Genomic DNA, 12,816 nt, shown 5'->3' on the forward strand with positions numbered 1-12,816 from the left:
TTCTGAGCTGGGATGGTGCAGTGAGCTAAAAAACGGTGATGGATTAAAACCATGATCTCTTGACTTGGTAAGAGTATTCTGCATCATTCAGAAACTCTGTCCATCACCACCCCCTTTTTCCCAAATCGATTTTATCCACACTCAGTGTGGGAGGGTATGCTCAGACGTGAGTCCCTTGCTCATTGCACCATCAGGATTCAGGCAAGCCGGGCCGACGAAGGCTGTGATGCCAGAAACCGGTCCCCGGAAGCTTGTTTCCTTCCCAGTAGAAGAATTGGCTTGGTAGTTTGGTTTGCCCTGTTCCCATCATGCACTGGGACAGGTACAGACTAATTTGCATGTAGCCAGGTTCTGAGCTGGGATGGTGCAGTGAGCTAAAAAACGGTGATGGATTAAAACCATGATCTCTTGACTTGGTAAGAGTATTCTGCATCATTCAGAAACTCTGTCCATCACCACCCCCTTTTTCCCAAATCGATTTTATCCACACTCAGTGTGGGAGGGTATGCTCAGACGTGAGTCCCTTGCTCATTGCACCATCAGGATTCAGGCAAGCCGGGCCGACGAAGGCTGTGATGCCAGAAACCGGTCCCCGGAAGCTTGTTTCCTTCCCAGTAGAAGAATTGGCTTGGTAGTTTGGTTTGTCCTGTTCCCATCATGCACTGGGACAGGTACAGACTAATTTGCATGTAGCCAGGTTCTGAGCTGGGATGGTGCAGTGAGCTAAAAAACGGTGATGGATTAAAACCATGATCTCTTGACTTGGTAAGAGTATTCTGCATCATTCAGAAACTCTGTCCATCACCACCCCCTTTTTCCCAAATCGATTTTATCCACACTCAGTGTGGGAGGGTATGCTCAGACGTGAGTCCCTTGCTCATTGCACCATCAGGATTCAGGCAAGCCGGGCCGACGAAGGCTGTGATGCCAGAAACCGGTCCCCGGAAGCTTGTTTCCTTCCCAGTAGAAGAATTGGCTTGGTAGTTTGGTTTGCCCTGTTCCCATCATGCACTGGGACAGGTACAGACTAATTTGCATGTAGCCAGGTTCTGAGCTGGGATGGTGCAGTGAGCTAAAAAACGGTGATGGATTAAAACCATGATCTCTTGACTTGGTAAGAGTATTCTGCATCATTCAGAAACTCTGTCCATCACCACCCCCTTTTTCCCAAATCGATTTTATCCACACCCAGTGTGGGAGGGTATGCTCAAACGTGAGTCCCTTGCTCATTGCACCATCAGGATTCAGGCAAGCCGGGCCGACGAAGGCTGTGATGCCAGAAACCGGTCCCCGGAAGCTTGTTTCCTTCCCAGTAGAAGAATTGGCTTGGTAGTTTGGTTTACCCTGTTCCCATCATGCACTGGGACAGGTACAGACTAATTTGCATGTAGCCAGGTTCTGAGCTGGGATGGTGCAGTGAGCTAAAAAACGGTGATGGATTAAAACCATGATCTCTTGACTTGGTAAGAGTATTCTGCATCATTCAGAAACTCTGTCCATCACCACCCCCCCCTTTTTCCCAAATCGATTTTATCCACACTCAGTGTGGGAGGGTATGCTCAGACGTGAGTCCCTTGCTCATTGCACCATCAGGATTCAGGCAAGCCGGGCCGACGAAGGCTGTGATGCCAGAAACCGGTCCCCGGAAGCTTGTTTCCTTCCCAGTAGAAGAATTGGCTTGGTAGTTTGGTTTGCCCTGTTCCCATCATGCACTGGGACAGGTACAGACTAATTTGCATGTAGCCAGGTTCTGAGCTGGGATGGTGCAGTGAGCTAAAAAACGGTGATGGATTAAAACCATAATCTCTTGACTTGGTAAGAGTATTCTGCATCATTCAGAAACTCTGTCCATCACCACCCCCTTTTTCCCAAATCGATTTTATCCACACTCAGTGTGGGAGGGTATGCTCAGACGTGAGTCCCTTGCTCATTGCACCATCAGGATTCAGGCAAGCCGGGCCGACGAAGGCTGTGATGCCAGAAACCGGTCCCCGGAAGCTTGTTTCCTTCCCAGTAGAAGAATTGGCTTGGTAGTTTGGTTTGCCCTGTTCCCATCATGCACTGGGACAGGTACAGACTAATTTGCATGTAGCCAGGTTCTGAGCTGGGATGGTGCAGTGAGCTAAAAAACGGTGATGGATTAAAACCATGATCTCTTGACTTGGTAAGAGTATTCTGCATCATTCAGAAACTCTGTCCATCACCACCCCCTTTTTCCCAAATCTAACCAAACCCTCTCATTCTCTGTGTGCACTTCTCTCCGTCCCGGTCCATTGCATCTATGTCTGTTAGTGTTCACCCTCTGCCTCCCATGAGCATGCCCTTCTCTTTCTCTACTTCTTTCCTGGCTCACTCCCTCATTTTATCTCACCCCCACCCCCAGATCCCCTTAAGGGCGTCCCTCACGCCTCTCCTTTAATCTGACCTATTATTTAAAACACTGCACAGCTCTGCAAGTAAATCTAAAACCAGGAACTTCACTACACACTACATACACTCCATAAGACATGGATAAAAGACATTGTAATTTACAACGCCATTTACAACGCCAATAGCTCTAACATATTCAAATGCGAGACCTATTGCATTTTCAATGCTTGTTTAATATAGGTATTGTCAAATGAGCAGGGAAGTAGGAGCAACTTCCGGGTCAACTCAGGACTATTACCTGCTTCTGTTCTAATTAAAGGGAGCCAGCAGAAGCCTGTGCGTCACAACGTCCCATCCTTCCTTATTTGCTTGTTCAAGGCCCAGCTGATTTCCTTCTGGATTTCTTCAATTCTGCAGCTATTGGGGAAGCCTCTTCCTGTCTCCTCCAGTTGTCCATGCTCTGTGGTCTGCATCCAGGAAGGTTCTTCCGTTTATTCCCTTCCTGGATGAACTGCTCTTTGGGTAGTGTCTCTTTCTGTCCATTCTGGAGCCCAACTCTGCCCTGTGGAGCAGAAGGCCATCTCTTCGAAGCAAGAAGACACTGAAGCGTCACCCAAGAGACCCGCTCTAGACAAGATTGAAGATCCGCCTCCAAATGGATGGAACTGGCCAAGGTCACACATGGTCTCTGCGGCAGACTGCAGGTCAAACATCCCGGTGCTGTGCCTATGTGACAAACAGGGTTGGATTAGGAAGGCGGGCAGTCGGGCATGGGCAATGGGCTGGAGCCTCAGCGTCATCTGTGGGCCAGGTTTGTAGAGCCCCAGTAAACTGGCCCACAGAAGCTTACGCCCTCATTTACAAGAGGCCTGCACCACTGGAGCATCACTTTTTATGATGAGCCGGTGACATAGCCTCTTAATCATATTTATGAGGTGATGGTAAGCCACCCCCCCCAGATATGCACTAAGGCGAGGCAGCGCAAAGCGCTGCCTTGCCTTACTCCACGTCAAGGAGGCTTTCCATGGGCGTTGCTGTGCGTCTTGCCACTTAACACCCATGAAATTTGACACTGCCACAGATTTACAACATCATATAAACCTGGGCAGCGCCAAAAACATACGCCTCCCCAGAGCAGGCGTAACGAGGTGAAATGTTTATATTTCCCCTCGTTTGTTCCTCTTTCCTTGTGTGCTGTATAGTGCAGCACACATAGAATGAAGAAAACACCTCTTGTGATTATTTTTGTTTTTGGAATGTGCCCCTTCTAGCACAAAAGCAATCATGCCAACATCACAGACACGCTTGCACCATGGCACAAGAGTGCCTGCTTCGGCACTCAGCCTAAAATCGTGTGCCGGCGCTGGCAGATATAACAGGAGATTTTGAGTGAATGCAACTGCGGACGGGCATAGAGTGTGACACCTGATTAGACAAGAGTACACATTGAGGATGAGGTTGCGATGTGAACAGAGGTAAGTCCATGTCATTTTTCCATGTGCTGTCCTGCCTGATTAGCGTTGGCACAACAACATCACTTCGGTTATCTTGTAAATACAGTGCATTCCTGCCCTTCCAAGTTGGAGTAGGACAGCGCAGCAAAATGAATTGCGGCGCTGACCGACGCCAGTTCTTTGTAAATGAGGCCCTTACTGTCTACCCCGGTCCCCGCCATGTCACTACAATGTGGCACCAGTATCATGGGCACTCCCCTGCCAGGCTGTCAACCTAAGGCTGAAATGCCAGTGTCATTTAGATAGACACCAATATAACAGCCCTTGTTGAGAAATCCAAATAATAATGAATTTAATCAAGTACTGAAGGTGCTTAACAAGTGATCTCACAGTGTAAATGTGCAAATGTGAGAACATGTAAAAATTCAATTGATCAACGAGTGCCAGAAGCAGGCAGGTAAAGCTAGAAACCACAGGTCTGTATCATTAAGAGTGCCAGAAGCAGGCAGGTAAAGGCTAGAAACCACAGGTGTGTATCATTACAAAGTGACATTAGAAGCAGGCAGGTAAAGCTAGAAACCACAGGTCTGTATCATTAAGAGTGCCAGAAGCAGGCAGGTAAAGCTAGAAACCACAGGTCTGTATCCTTAAGAGTGCCAGAAGCAGGCAGTTAAAGGCTAGAAACCACAGGTCTGTATCATTAAGAGTGTCAGAAGCAGGCAGGTAAAGGCTAGCAACCACAGGTCTGTATCATTAAGAGTGCCAGAAGCAGGCAGGTAAAGATAGCAACCACGGGTCTGTATCATTAAGAGTGCCAGAAGCAGGCAGGTAAAGCTAGAAACCACAGGTCTGTATCATTAAGAGTGCCTTAAGCAGGCAGGTAAAGGCTAGAAACTGCAGGTCTGTATCATTCCAAAGTGACATTAGAAGCAGACAGGTAAAGCTAGAAACCACAGCTCTGTATCATTAAGAGTGCCAGAAGCAGGCAGGTAAAGCTAGAAACCACAGGTCTGTATCATTAAGAGTGCCAGAAGCAGGCAGGTAAAGCTAGAAACCACAGGTCTGTATCATTAAGAGTGTCAGAAGCAGGCAGGTAAAGCTAGAAACCACAGGTCTGTATCATTAAGAGTGCCAGAAGCAGGCAGGTAAAGGCTAGAAACCACAGGTCTGTATCATTCCAAAGTACGCCTCCTCGGATCTGTATGTATGCCTGTCAAAGGCGTTTCAACCTCAACATAGTTTAAAAGGTCATCATCGGGAGTAAGTGGCTTAAGGGCTCGCAGATGCTGTGTGTGGTGGAGGACATGTATCACCAAGGAAAATAAGAACACGGTATCGAGGGGTCATCAGCTGGTGAAAACCAGGGATTAAATATGTGGCATAGATTCATGGCAACAATTTGAGCAGAGGCATTAAAAAAAATTCCAATTAATAGGATGCCAATGACTAGATATTGCAAGGAGTGACAGTGTAGTGACCTGCTCCTTCCAATAAATAGTGGTTACCACCCTCTTTTAGTTGGTGTGGTGCACCCAAGTAGTACTCCTTTTAACATGGGCAGAAAGTGTCTCCATGAACAGGTAGCGACACTACTAAGGGCTGTTAATTGTAGAGCACAGTAGCAGGGCAGACGTCTTTTTCTTGATGCCTAAAGGGGACTTCGTTTACTGGCTTGTCCCGGTGCACCTTTTTAAAATGTCATGACGATTCCTTCTGATTGTGCTTGGAGCACCTGTGTGCATGCTTGAGTACACGTGAGGAATGGCACCCATTTGGGAACTTCCACTCTGTGCCTACAACCCCCAAAATTGTAGATTCTAGAGTTAATTGTAGCAAGAGATAGCTGCTCCTTCTCTCGAGCCTTAGCTGCTCCCACTGTCCCTGCTGCCCCTCCCAAGAACCCTAGCTGCTCCCACTCTTCCTGCTGCCCCTCCCGAGAGCCCTAGCTGCTCCCACTCTCCCTGTTGCCCCTCCCTAGAGCCCTAGCTGCTCCCACTCTCCCTGCTGCCCCTCCCTAGAGCCCTAGCTGCTCCCACTCTCCCTGTTGCCCCTCCCTAGAGCCCTAGCTGCTCCCACTCTACCTGCTGCCCCTCCCGAGAGCCCTAGCTGCTCCCACTCTCCCTGCTGCCCCTCCCTAGAGCCCTAGCTGCTCCCACTCTCCCTGTTGCCCCTCCCTAGAGCCCTAGCTGCTCCCACTCTTCCTGCTGCCCCTCCCGAGAGCCCTAGCTGCTCCCACTCTCCCTGCTGGCCTTTCCTAGAGCCCTAGCTGCTCCCAGTCTCCCTGCTGCCCCTCCCTTGAGCCCTCGCTGCTCCCACTCTCCCTGTTGCCCCTCCCTAGAGCCCTAGCTGCTCCCACTCTTCCTGCTGCCCCTCCCGAGAGCCCTAGCTGCTCCCACTCTCCCTGCTGCCCCTCCCTAGAGCCCTAGCTGCTCCCACTCTCCCTGTTGCCCCTCCCTAGAGCCCTAGCTGCTCCCACTCTACCTGCTGCCCCTCCCGAGAGCCCTAGCTGCTCCCACTCTCCCTGCTGCCCCTCCCTAGAGCCCTAGCTGCTCCCACTCTCCCTGTTGCCCCTCCCTAGAGCCCTAGCTGCTCCCACTCTCCCTGCTGGCCCTTCCTCGAACCTTAGCTGCTCCCACTGTCCCTGCTGCTCCTCACCCGAGCCCCAGCTGCTCCCACTCTCCATGTTGCCCCTCCCTAGCTTTTCCCACTCTCCCTGCTGGCCCTCCCTAGAGCCCTCGCTGCCCCCACTCTTCCTGTTGCCCCTCTCTCTCGAGCCCTCGCTGCCCCCACTCTTCCTGCTGCCCCTCCCTAGAGCCCTAGATGCTTCCACTGTCCCTGCTGTCCCTCCCTAGAGCCCTAGCTGCCCCCACTCTCCCTGTTGCCCCTGCCTCGACCCCTAGCTGCCCCCACTCTCCCTGCTGCCCCTTCCTCGAGCCCTCGCTGCTCCCACTCTCCCTGCTGCCCCTTCCTCGAGCCCTCACTGCTCCCACTGTCCCTGCTGCCCCTGCCTAAAGCCCTAGCTGCTCCCACTCTCCCTGTTGCCCCTCTCTCGAGCCCTCGCTGCACCCACTCTCCCTGATGCACCTCCCTAGAACACTAGCTGCTCTCACTGTCCCTATTGCCCCTACCTCGTGTCCTAGCTGCTCCCACTGTCCTTGCTGCCCCTCCCTAAAACCCTAGCTCCTCCCGAGCGAGGGCTCGAGGGAGGTGGAGACTCAGAACTCACTGAAGCACCTCTAAGCAGTGAATAAATACATTTCCAGGAGTGAATTTGCGAAGAGAGAAAAGGTACTGTACTTCAGTGACACGCCTCAATGCTCTACATAGAGTTCATTAAAACGTGCCCAGCACACCAGCTCTTCACTGTGCAACAAACCAGATGACAGTTCATTTAGAATTAACTAAAACAGTCATCTTCAGGAACGCCTGGAAAGAGAAGGGAAAATGGTACCTGGGAAGCAGCGCAGTAGAAAGGACTCCCAGCTACAGCTGAGGGGTGGGGGGGGGGGCATATTATCAAGAAACGGCGTTAAAATTATCGCCGCTTTAGCGGCAGAAAACTGCCGCTAAAGCAGTGATAATGGGCTTGATAATATGCCCTTGAGAATTCCCATAGAAGCCCATGTTCTGGTGTTAACATGGGCTTCTATTGGAATTCTCTGCGGCGATAATTTTAACGCCGTGCTTGATAATATGCCCCGGGGTTTGGCTACACGAGCGACTCTCCCAGGCTTCATTTAAACTCACTACATACACCCCTGCCTCGCTTCACTTATTGCCGCCTTTCAAACACTACACAGTCAATTTCCTACGCCAACTTTTAAACCAAGGGGCATATCAGCAACAACCGGTGATAATTATCCATAAGCGCACTTAGCGCTAGGATAATTATCGCCGGCTAGCGTGGATTTTTATCACTGAGATAGTGTGCTATTAGCAACGCTTATCTCAAAAGCGATAAAAATCCTCACGCTAACTGCCTAACGTGAGATTATCGCTGGAAACCCAGCGATGATCTCACGCAGTGTGGCGTTACCTTGATGATAGTGACTCACAAACTTAGCCATGATATCCACCTTCCATAGGATATCATGGCTAGGTCAGTCCTGAAGCAGGCGTAAGGAAAGTAGCGATAACCGGGGTTATCGCTACTTTTCTTGCCGCTATGCTTCATAGCGTGGGACTTGATGATAGGAGAAATGTCGCTTAGCGACATTTCTCCTGTCATGTCAGGTCAGGAACGCCCACTTTGCATCTCATTAGAGATGCAAAGCTGGGCGTTAGGAATTCCTCACGCTAACGCAAGTTTTCACGCGTTAGCGTGAGCTTGCTAATTAGGCGATAAAATTATTACCGCTTTTCGGCCGAAAATGGCCACAAAAGCGGCAATAAGTCTATCGCCTCACCTTGCTGATATGCCCCCAAGTCTGGCAGTCTGCACCAGTGCGAGCAAACTGCTCCCAGCCTGTCTGGCGGATCACAAAGCTGCCGGGAACGCGGAGCCCGTTTGTGAACCCTGCCCGCAGTGAAGTCCGCGCCTGCTACTCCATCTCCCACAATACACGTCACCTCCCCAAATGTGGTTAGAATGTGGCTCTACCAGCAAGGTCTAGTGCAGCACAGCGCCCCCTCAGGCACCTGCTATCCCTAAGGCCGGACTCTCCAAACTCTTAGAAGCACTGTCTGGAATGAGATGCGGGATAGCGCCTAACGAACCGCTGGGCCCAGGCGAGAAGCGCTGGCCGTGCAACATCTGGGGGAAGCGAGAGTAACACAGCAGTTTCTGGATGGATCCCTCTGCTTAGCATCTGTTAATGTACCTAGTTTTATATCTCTTTACTGTTGTGATATTAATATCATGTAAAGGTGTTAATTAACTATAACCTGATTAATAAACTTTGACTTGACTTGATTCACATACAGTTCCAGAGGCAAGAAAATGTGGCACAGATTTAACAATGGGGCAATTATTGCGAATGGTTTAGAGCTGTTACTTTCCCTGTGCTAAGGAAATGTGCACATTTTGAAATGCAGGCACGACCCTCTGCCCTGCGCAGCTTGGGTTCTCTGGCCCCTTTTCTATATTTTCCTATCTGCGGCTTCTCCTCCCACGAGACCCATGGTAAGCGTTGGTCCTGCAAAGACAATGCCACAGTTACCCTGAGGTTGGTCCCTTGTTCTATATTTAAGGCTCTTTCCTATTCCAAGTAACTCCGCCCACTCTGGCCAGCTGGACAGATGCTACAGCTCTTAAAGTGACTCTGGCCTTCCTTGGGCTGGCACAGCTGGTCACGGTCCCACTTGCGTGGCAGGACATACCCTTGATGGTGTGTTTCCTAATGACTCCCGGTCGTCATTTCAATCTGTGCCTCCCTTTAACTGTGCTCATGGCAGTCTCCTTCTCACTCACATGACCTCCTCTCCATGGGGGGGGGGAACTTACCCACAGCAAGACCCTCAGGAGAGATTGGAAGAGGGTGTCAGCAGAATCTTTCACAATTGCGTTAGGTTGCATGCCCTTTGTTGTTCAGGAGGAGGCGGAGAAAGGGGCGGAGGATTTCTTGGCCTGGTTGTATGCTGTCGCAAAAGTCAAGAGAAGAATTCCCCTATTTGGCACATCATCAGGTGAACTAAAAAATTCTTACCCACACCAAACCATTCACTCACCAGAACAAGCACCCTTGTCTTAACCACATGTGGACTCGTAATTAAAAATTTCTATATTTTATTAGAAACAATGACATAATAAAACATTTCTTTATAACAATCACAAGACAATAAAATCTGCGCCCAATGTTATAGTTGCTGGACAGTTAGAAAATAAAGAAATTACAATAAAAAACATACAGTAAAAATACATTAAACCAATTTCATCCTAAGAGTCATTTGTAAACACTGGGAGAACACAAGTAAGAAAGATGCTTTCTAATCAAAAAACAAAGGAAGACAAATGATCTAGATCAACTATTCTCATTACACTAGATACTTAGTGTTTGCATTTTCCGGAGAACAGATGTCATTCCGATCTATAGTCTCCTTTACTTTAAAGTTGCGTCGACGCGTTTCGGTGGAAAACAGAAAATAGAAGACCACCTTCTTCAGGACAGTTAATTATGGTCTCCCACAATATAAAGAATCTTCTATTCTAGCCAGTACATCCAAGCGGTAGGTACTAGAGGATTCCTTCCCTTACTTCTCTTTAACGGGAGTACGGTAAGTTCATAGGATATATAAGGGAACACACCTCTTAATCTGCCATCCTGTGTATCCGTTTCAAAGTGCGCTCATAGTATAGGAAAGGTGGGACCGGCTAAAATGAAAATAGGGAACAATCCTTGTCCCCAGTGAAGCGCTTCACTGGGGACCAGGTCAAGGCTTCAAGATTTCCACGTGCTGCAACGGGAAATCTTTGGAATCTCGAGAATACTTGTGTACCGAGATCTAACCAAATACATCAGCCAATGAAGTATGGATATTTAGGACGGATATGTTCTTAAAAGAATAGAGTATTTCCTTACCCCTGAGACAAGCTTTTGGACGGGATTGTTCCCTATTTTCATTTTAGCCGGTCCCACCTTTCCTATACTATGAGCGCACTTTGAAACGGATACACAGGATGGCAGATTAAGAGGTGTGTTCCCTTATATATCCTATGAACTTACCGTACTCCCGTTAAAGAGAAGTAAGGGAAGGAATCCTCTAGTACCTACCGCTTGGATGTACTGGCTAGAATAGAAGATTCTTTATATTGTGGGAGACCATAATTAACTGTCCTGAAGAAGGTGGTCTTCTATTTTCTGTTTTCCACCGAAACGCGTCGACGCAACTTTAAAGTAAAGGAGACTATAGATCGGAATGACATCTGTTCTCCGGAAAATGCAAACACTAAGTATCTAGTGTAATGAGAATAGTTGATCTAGATCATTTGTCTTCCTTTGTTTTTTGATTAGAAAGCATCTTTCTTACTTGTGTTCTCCCAGTGTTTACAAATGACTCTTAGGATGAAATTGGTTTAATGTATTTTTACTGTATGTTTTTTATTGTAATTTCTTTATTTTCTAACTGTCCAGCAACTATAACATTGGGCGCAGATTTTATTGTCTTGTGATTGTTATAAAGAAATGTTTTATTATGTCATTGTTTCTAATAAAATATAGACATTTTTAATTACGAGTCCACATGTGGTTAAGACAAGGGTGCTTGTTCTGGTGAGTGAATGGTTTGGTGTGGGTAAGAATTTTTTAGTTCACCTGATGATGTGCCAAATAGGGGAATTCTTCTCTTGACTTTTGTCTATTGGTGCTCTACCCCTATTTGTGGCAAAGAGCCCCTCTCTTTTACGTTGTTGTATGCTGTCGCATACAAGGCAGCTCCCGTACGGGAAGTCAAGCTGAGGAGAAAAGTGCTTTTGGCCCCTTGGTTCACAGACAGACTGAGGTTGCTCAGGGAGGCCTGTCACCACCAGGAAAGTGGCAGGATAAAGAATTACGAGGTGCAGGAAAGGTCGACTCACAAGACAATGATTAGAGAATATAAGGTGGCTCTTGAAGACCTCTGTAACAACCTCAGCACCCACTTCCACCGCAAAACCAGGGAGATATACAACAGCTTTGACAGCCTCGATATCCAAGACCCTTCCACCCCACTCACAACCACCACACCCCATGATGCTGGACCCCAACAGACCCTACTCAGCTGGACCCCCCTCACAAAGGACAACACCTTCAAGATCATGAAGCGCATCCAGTCCGGAGCACCCTCGGACCCCTGCCTGCACCACATCTTCAACAGAGCAGGCATCACCATCACCCCCAAACTCTGTTGCACCATCAACTGCTCCATCGACTCCATTACATTCACGGAAGACTGGAAACATGCAGAGATCAAACCCTTGCTGAAGAAACCTTCTGCTGACCTGATGGACCTCAAGAACTTCAGATTCATCTCTCTTCGCCCCTTCCCAGCCAAGGTCATCAAGAAGGCCATCAACGCCCAACTCTCTGAGTTCATCAAAGCGTACCACATCCTGGCCTTCTCCCAATCCAGCTTCCAAAGCAACCAGAGCACCGAGACCGCCCTCCTTGCCGCCACACACGACATCCACACCTTTCTTGACTGAGACGAAACTGCAGCCCTCATGCTCCTGGACCTCTCGCCCGCCTTCAATACTGTCTCTCCCTGCACCCTATCCACAAACTCAACATTGTCTCCTATGCCGATGTCACTCAGCTGATTCTCTCCCTCACCAATGAGTAATTCCCCCTTAGAGTGCCCTCCTTACCGGGAACATCATGTTCGCCCCCAACCAGCAGAACAAAGTCATTCACCAACATCCTTAGTTTGGCCGCATTTGCTAAATACCACAGACACAATCGGCAAAGCAATGACTTACCACGCAGACAAGTTAGACACCCAGGTTGACCTTTTAAATATGCTAGCAATCCATGTCCAGGGAGTTGAACAAAAGTTGCAAAGCTTTAATGACCTGATTATGAAGGTGCAGCGAGACCGTGAAACAACATACCAAATGTGTCACTGCCACTGCACTCAAATAATTGATAAATTAGCAACAGTTCCAAACTTTCTGACAGAACTACTGGGGACAACCAGGGAAGTTTTAACTAAGTCCGCAACACCAGCAGAGAGAGAAAAAGAAGTATCAAGGGAAGCAGACACAGAACGCTCCAGTCCGATCAGGGGGCATAAAATCAGTGACACGGGACTCAACCCAGCCCCAACCCAGGCAAACACACTCACACCTGAACTCTCAAGTGCACCTGACAACTTAGGTGTCCTGGATTTCTCGCTTACTGACCAAAGCAAGCAGTCACCAGCAAGGCAACCAAAAGAAATTAAGTCACTAACCAAGCGGGAGAGAAAACGCCTGAGAAAGGCCAGAATAAGTAAACAAACTAGTCGGGCATCCAATCTAACCTTTGCTATGTCTGCTCAAGACAGGAACCAATGTGAAGATAAAGTAATTCCAAACACC

The sequence above is a fragment of the Triturus cristatus genome, chromosome 3_1 (genome assembly GCF_964204655.1).
Source record: "Triturus cristatus chromosome 3_1, aTriCri1.1, whole genome shotgun sequence".
NCBI classification, from domain to species: Eukaryota; Metazoa; Chordata; class Amphibia; order Caudata; family Salamandridae; genus Triturus; species Triturus cristatus.